Source organism: Suncus etruscus, chromosome 2 (genome assembly GCF_024139225.1).
Source record: "Suncus etruscus isolate mSunEtr1 chromosome 2, mSunEtr1.pri.cur, whole genome shotgun sequence".
Classification (NCBI taxonomy): Eukaryota; Metazoa; Chordata; class Mammalia; order Eulipotyphla; family Soricidae; genus Suncus; species Suncus etruscus.
Window position 1 is genome coordinate 49,715,331 of NC_064849.1, and position 8,267 is coordinate 49,723,597.

Genomic DNA, 8,267 nt, shown 5'->3' on the forward strand with positions numbered 1-8,267 from the left:
CTAGCATGAAAATGTTAACGAGTGAGAGGAGTAGAATGTCTGTCTCGAATATAGGCAAAGGTGGGGGAGGCAGGTATAGTGGCATTAGTGGTGGGAATATTCCATTGGTGAAGGGAGAGGTATTGTGTTATCACTGAAACTCAACAACAATCATGTTTGTAATCATAGTGCTTAAATATATTTTTTTTAATTTATTTTTTGGTTTTTGGGCCACACCCACTGGTGCTCAGAGGTTATCTCCTGGCTATCTCCTGCTCAGAAATCACTCCTGGCTTGGGGGACCATATGGGATGCTGAGGGATTGAACCGTCATCTGTTCTAGGTTAGTAGCCCCTTAAAGATTTTATTAAAAAAAAAAAAAAACCGTGAAAGATGATTGAAGCTTTTTTTTTTTTTTTTTTTTTTTTTTTTTTTTTTTTGGTTTTTGGGCCACACCCTGTGACGCTCAGGGGTTACTCCTGGCTATGCGCTCAGAAGTTGCTCCTGGCTTCTTGGGGGACCATATGGGACGCCGGGGGATCGAACCGCGGTCCGTCCTAGGCTAGCGCAGGCAAGGCAGGCACCTTACCTCCAGCGCCACCGCCCGGCCCTGATTGAAGCTTTTGATCTGTGTATCTAAGTGTATTAAATATGGAATAACTTTGAAAATGTCTATTTTTGGACCAAAAAACAAAACAAACAAAAAGTAAGACAAAATAAAATAAAATAAAATAAAGAGAAGGTTCAAGTCTCTGCTGGAGACAAAATGAAACCAGAATCTCAGCTCAAGGAAAAGACTATTTTCTCTGTTTGGTTTGGTTTGTGTTTGAGTCACAGTGTATTTGGGTCATACCTCATGCTCAGATCACTCGTAACAGACTTGGAAGGGACCGTATGGGACAAGGGGATGGATCCTGGGTAGGACAGTGCAAGGCAAATGCTCTGTTTGCTATTCTGCCAAAAAAACAAAACACAACAAACACAACAAAAATACTCACAACGAGAACTTTCATTCATACATCTAAGTTGATTTTTTTTTTTTTTGGTTTTGGTTCACACATGGCAGTGCTCAGGGGTTACTCTTGGCTTTTTTTTTGTTTGTTTGTTTTTTTGTGCTCAGGGTCTACTCCTGGCTCTATGCTCCTCCGGCAGGCTGGAGGACCATATGGGATGCCAGAATTCGAACCACCATCCCTCTGCATGCAAGGCAAACACCCTACCGCTGTTCTATCTTTCTGACCTAGGAGGTTACTCTTGGCTCTGCAATCATAAATCGCTCCTGACAGGCTCAGGAGACCATATGGGATGCCGGGATTTGAACTACCATCCTTCTGCATGCAAGGCAAATACCCTACCTCTATGCTATCTCTCCAGCCCCTAAGTTGACTTCTAAACTAGTTTGATTTGGGGAGAGACAAAGCATACCTGGTGGTTGCTCAGGGATCACTGCTGCTCTCTGCTAGGGATCACTCTAGGAAAGTGCTCAGGAGACTAATAATGGGAATGGAACCAGGTCTGCAGAGAGCAGAGCAGATGACCACCCCACTGTACTCCAGACCCTGCTTTGGCTAAATTGGTCAAAGTGGAAGGAACCCTTTAAAGGGACGGTATGCTTTTCCATCCATAGCCCACAGAGTCAGCCCTTGAAACTGTCAGGGGATCCTACAGAGCTGACCTCGGTCCAGGTAACTGGGCACCTGTCTCTGCCACCCAGAGGGCTCAGGAATGGGGACGGGCTGGATCAGGGCCAGCCAAGCACTCATCAGCACTCAGTCTCCAATTCTGAGGTCTCACTTTCCTTTTTGAGCCAGCTGTCTTTAGAGAGGTTGGAGATGGGTCTACTGGCTATTTTTGTGCATTTGCTGCTGTGAGACTGTGTGGTGGTGGGCTGGGGCATCTTCTGGGGTCCAGAGGAGGAAAGCAGAGAAGCAAGTGCTCCCTGCCAGCCATTGACCTCATCCTTGGCCTGTAGCAAATGGCTGAGCTTGCCTGGTGAGTAAAGATGCCCTTCAGGGTCTCACACTGGAAATAGTGCTCACCTGCCACTGAGCCATCATTCTTGCCAATGGACTCATCCCAGAGGGTTCCAGCCCACTGACCAGGGGCAAATTGGGTCTTTCCAAGAAAATAGATGAATAAAAATAGATGAATCCAGGGTTCTGGCGGTTCACCCATACTTGCTTCCCGACACGAAATACATCTCCAGATTTGTCTTGTGACCTCATAGGTGGAGTGCTGAGGGCCTTCTCAATGGATTTGGTTGTCTTCAAAGGATCTGTGATTGCAAATGGAAGGACAGGATGAGCAGAAAAGGAACAGGCTCTGTGCAAGTGAGCTTAGGTTTGTGGGGAAGGGTTCACATTCAGCAGTGCTCAGGGGATACTCCTGGGGGATTGGGGAATATCCCACTTCCAGCAATTACCAGGGAGCCAGATAATACCAGACAGGGGTCTAAACCTGGTCCACTCCTCACAGTAGCACAAGCCCACCCTCTGTACCATGTTTATTTCTTATTTCTGTGGGGCAGGAGGGTCTTTGAGTCAGACCTGGTGATACTGAGATTTCAGGTGGGCTAGCTGCAAGACAAAGTCATAACCTAAGATACCACCAGCTGCATTCTTTCTTGTTTTTTGGAGAGAGAAGGCCACATCCAGTAGTCCTCAGGGATCACTCCTGACAGTCTTGGGAGACCATATGGGATGCTGGTGTTTGGAACTTCTTCAGCTTTGTAAAATAAACGTGCCCTTTCCACTGTGCTCTGGTTGTCACACTTTATATTCTTTTTTTTTTTTTTTTTTTTTTTTTGGCTTTTAGGTCACATTTGGCAAAATCAGGGCTTACTCCTGGCTCTGCACTCAGGAATCACTCCTGGCAGTGCTTGGGGACCCTTGGTACTTTAGGGCCATCACTAACAGCTATTTCTGTGGCAAGTTCACCTGAGGAACAGGCAGAGGACTAGTGGGGATGAGCTGTGCAGTAATGGGGGTGCTGGTTGCTCATGAGGATCAAGTGTGTGGCTCCACCCACCTATGCCTTCCTGCCCTTTAATCCAGACTGGTATCTCTTCCCTCGGCCTGTCCCTCCTATGCCTGTGGCATTGTGCTGATACTTGGTCGGGTGAGTGTGAACCTGAACCGTCTTATCTGTCTACTGTCATGTCACTCTGAAAACACAGAATTTGACAACCGCGTGGGCCGCACACACCCTACAACGTGGCCAACCCTTCTTGGGGAGGACTTTCAAAGGGCACAATTTGGGGGTTCCCAGTGACTGAAGGGATCATGGTCAAGATCAGGAAGTCCTCAGGATGTTCCACATCTCAAACACACCCAGTAGCCATGCTCCCCATACCAGTCTTGGGTGCCTTCAAGGTCAAGTTCCTGGAACTTGGGGCCAGGCGGTGGCGCTAAAGGTAAGGTGCCTGCCTTGCCTGCGCTAGCCTTGGACGGACCGCGGTTCGATCCCCCGGTGTCCCATATGGTCCCCCAAGCCAGGAGCAACTTCTGAGCACATAGCCAGGAGTAACCCCTGAGCATTACCGGGTGTGGCCTAAAAATCAAAAAAAAAAAAAAAAAGTTCCTGGAACTTGAGAATCCTGGGGAGACCTTGAGCCCTTGGGGCCTCAGTAGATTCATGGTTTTGCAGGTTGGAGGCCACTATCCTTCCTGAGCGTGGATGCCATGGCAGCAGTGGATAGGGTAAAGTCAGACTCTGGGTTAGATTCACAAAGAGTGAGAGACAGAGACAAAGACAGACAGTGAGATAGAGCAGAACTAGAGAGGCAGAAATGGAGAAGGAGAGAGAAAACAAGAGTTCAGGTCCTCGAAAGAGAGGAGACAACATAGTTGGGATCAGAGCAGCTTTCAGAGCTGATAGGACGATAAACCAGCAGAAAGCACCGCCAAGCATGGCTTAACTTCAGCCCAAATGTAGCTGATCGAGGCAGCATAGCCTCCGGGTTGAGGCACTTGTCCCGCTTGCAAACTTGTAGGGCCTTGGAGTCCAGGGATCTGCTATAGAGACGGATGAGAGTAACATCCTCCATCTCTGCTCCTGCGTTAACCAACACCAGCTCAGCATCGCCTAAGAACCACACATCAGGAAAATGGGCTTGGAAAAAACTACCAGAATGGTGATGGAAGTTTTCCATTTCTCCACCGTGTAATTATGATAACCACAACTCGATATTAACTCTATTTTTCACCCACAGATTCATTACCTAATACAAAAACCAGCAGAGAGTGAAATAGTAATAAAGATGGAGAGAGAGAGAGAGAGAGAGAGAGAGAGAGAGAGAGAGAGAGAGAGAGAGAGAGAGAGAGAGAGAGAGAGAGAGAGAGAGAGAGAGAGAAAATAATGGGTTTGGCTCATACCTTGTGTCCAGTAACACCTGGCTGGATATTGCCACCACCAGGGTCTTGATATGCTTAGAAGTGACGCCAGAGCACAAGAAGGGGTGACCCCCCAATGAAACAAATTACTATAAATCAATCGATAAAACTTTAAAAAACTGTTAAAAAAAGGGGGGGGGGGCAGAGAGCATGCACAGTGGTAGGGCATTTGCCTTGCAAGTGGCTGACCCAGGACCAACAGTAGTTCAAATCCCAGCATCTGTCCCCATATTGTCCCCCGTTGTCTGCCAGAAGCGATTTCTGAGCAGAGAGCCAGAAGTAACCCCTGAATATCACTGGGTGTGGGCCAAAAACAAAAACAAACAAACAAACAAAAGCCAAAAACTGTTAAAAAAAAAAACTATAGAAGACACGTGTACTGGGAGGAGCTTCGAGTTATGACTCTCCCAGTCTCCCAAAGAGCAAGAAATGGAAGTTGGAGTCTAGAATGTGGGGGACAGACAATCACAGGACTCTTAGAGTCCAGCAGGGACAAAGGAGCCCTCTTAAAGGGGAAGGCACCCAAGATGTCATGGATTTGGAGTCTGGCTAGGGCTCCTCACTGGCCTTACTTACAAAGCTGTTCAGCAAACAGCCCAGTGGTGGTGGCCAGAAGACCTGTCTGCTCCCTGCAGGAGTGTGAACAAGCTCCTGATTCAGAGGCCCTGGTTCCTGGGAAAGTGGCCGTACCCAGAAATTGAAGGGTTTGCTGTGGTGGTGGTGGGGTTTATCTCTGGAAACATCTCGCCAATGTCATGCCAGCCACTGGTCTCAACTTGAGGTCATCCCTGGAGTACCAGAGCACAAGAGGGGGATTCAATACTGCCAGGAGTGAGTTCATATCATGGAGCCAGAAGGTACCCCTGTGCACAGGGCTGGAGCCAGAGGACAGCAGGGAGATCTCTTGCCTTACACTTGTTTGACCCAGGTTCAATCCCTGCACCCCTTAGGCTCTAAGCACAGCCAGGAGTTATTCCTGAATGAAGAGCCAGAAGTAATCACTGAGGACTACTTGGAATAGCCTCAAACCAAATATAATCCAACCAAAAACCCACTCCCCAGGCTGGTCCCACAGCCTACTGTGTGCTCTGCAAGCAGGGAAGTGTGTGATCACATTGAGCGGGACAAGACTGGAGACTGGAAACACTTGGGAACAGCAAGTGTGACTGGGGCGGGGGGAAGCCAGCTCTTTCCTTCTTTCTTGGTTTCTTTTATTGGGCAACTCCCAGTGATGCTCAAGGTTTACTGAAAGCTCTGTGCTCTGGTGAGACTCTGGGGGCCAGATGTTGTGCCTGGGACCAAACCAAGGCTGACCATGTGCAAGGCAAGCACGCTAGCGCCGTGCTCGCTTTCTTTTCTTTTCTCTTCTTTTCTTTTTAGATTTTGGGTCACACCTGGCAGCGATCAGGGGTTATTCCTGGCTGTATGCTCAGAAATCGCTCCTGGCAGGCTCGGGAGATCATATGAAATGCCAGGATTCAAACCACAGTTCTTCTGCATGCAAGGCAAACACCCTACCTCCATGCTATCTCTCCGACCCAAGCTTGTTCTTTTCAAAGGAACTTTTGTTCCAGTTTTAACACAAACACCTGTCTGTATAGCATGTGCTGGATCCTGCTGTCAAATCTACTGCTTGGGGTCTAGACAGACAGGTCAAAGTGCTGAGGATGCATTGGCCATGTGAGAGATTTGTTTCAGTACCGGCACCTTCTGGTCCCGTGAGCTGTCTAGCCTGATCCCTGGCAAAGGGATAAAAGTGTTAAAAGCTTGAGCTTAACAAAAGCTTAATAAAAGCTCCTGAATCAGGGACAGTGGTACAGAAGGGAGGGTATTTGCCTTGTATGCAGCAGATGCAGGTTCAATTCCCATCATCTCATATAGGCCCCCGATACTGGGAGAAGTGATTCCTGTGTGTCGAGCTAGGAATAAGCCTGAGCAAGATCAGGCTTGACAAAAATAAAAAGAGATAAAAAATAAAGTACTCTTCATCATAGAATGTGGGAGAGAAAGTGATCCTGGCAAGAAAATGCTTGCCAGAGGTTTCAAAAGCCTCAGAGCCTCCAACCTTGCAGCCTGAAACACCATCCCGGAAACACCACGGAGTTTCAAGGCTGTGGATCTGAGCAGAGCAATGAAAGTGCAAAGTCAGGAAAACCCCACATGATAGCACCCTCAAATCGGAGGGGCAGCACACTCTTCAAGGGTTGATTCTCTCTCAGGGCCCCACAAAAAAACTGGTCAGTCCTGGGACCCTGGGCATAGCTGAGGGGTATGGAAAAGCTCAATGTCCCCTTGTTTTTCAATGTATCTTAAAGAATGTCTGACTTAGTAAAATGTGTGCCATGAAGAGGCCACGAGTTCTGCAAAACTTTTCCTCCTCCTGGAGAAGCCACCTTGACTCCCCTTCCAAAAACTCTGCTAAGATCCCCCCCGGTGTCTCACAGAAACACAAAGAAGTGGGAGATTGCTTAGCACCAGGCTTTGGGTCCTCCTGCACCAATGAAATGAAGCTCAGGATAGGGGAACAAGGGCTCATGAACTTGGAAGGAGACAAAATTTTTCCCTTGTGCTTTGGCTCAGGACTGAGGCCTGGGATTCCAGGGATTTCTGAAGAGAAGACAGAAATCAGAATGTGAAAGCCTCTTGGATTATATTGGCCCATCCTCTGGGCTGCAGTGAAATGTTTAGATATTTTCAGAGATTCTCTGTCAGGCTCAGGAAGGCCGCACCTTTGAAAACAATCACTTCTTAGATTTTTAAATCAAACTTATCACTTATCAGTGACATCTTAGTATGTAGCTGAGTGGTAAGGGCTATCCAAGTTTTGATCTAGCAACAGGAGATTACCACAAACAGGAAAGAATGAATTTTGTTTTTCTGTAAACTCTCTTTTCATCCTGCTTATCATATTGGTCACTTGCTGGAAACAAAGCACAGAATAGGAGGACCTCAGGGCAATTGGCAGACTATAAAATGAAGATGAAAACAGTACCATCAAATGAAGACCAGAGGGCCAGAGGTATAAATAGTGGGCAAGGTGCTTGGACCACATATGAAAGACCCAGATTCAATTTCCAATACCACATACAATCCCTCAAAAGCAGCCAGGACTGACCCCTGCACACTGCTGGGCATGGACCAAGGAAAGAAGGAAGAAAGAAAGGAAAGGAGGTAGGGAGTCAGGGGTGGAGGGAGGCATGAGGAAGGGAGGAGAGAGGAAAGGATAGAAAAAGGGGAGAGATGATGGGAGGGAGGAGAGAAGGAAGGAAGGAAGGAAAGAAAAGGGAAGAAAGGAAGGAAAAGAAACAAGAAAGAAATAAAGGAGGAAAGGATGGAAGAAGGAAAGGAAGTTAGGGGGGAAGGAGGGTAGGATATAGGGAAGGAAGAATGGAATGAAAGGAAGGTAACCACTGAGCGTCAATGGGTGTGGCCCCAAAAAATCAAAAATTAAAAAAGTTTAAAAAATAATCCAACATTATGATTTCCCCAGAACTATGAAAACTAATATTAAACCACTAAAGTTGGATACAAAATTTTGTTTGTAGTGGGGCATAGGACAAAACACTAGCTCTAAAATCTAATACAGATAGAATACACATTTAACCAGCAATATAGTGACCTATAAATAAAAACAGGGTCAAGAGATCAGCCTACAAGAAAAGTTAATTTTTTGGAGGTAACCCAGGTGCAGGAAATTCTGAAAGCAACTTCTCAGCTGGTCTTCAGCTGGTATTGGATCCTCAATCTTCTCCATCTTCACCTTCTGTTTTAGGCTGCTGGGGTCTCCTCAATAAGTTGCTGTAGGTTAGGGGTTCGAGGTCCTTGCAAAAGGCAGAGGAAAGATGGTAGACATTGACATCTGGGACGCTGCCCAGAGTCTTCAACTCTTTCCACTTC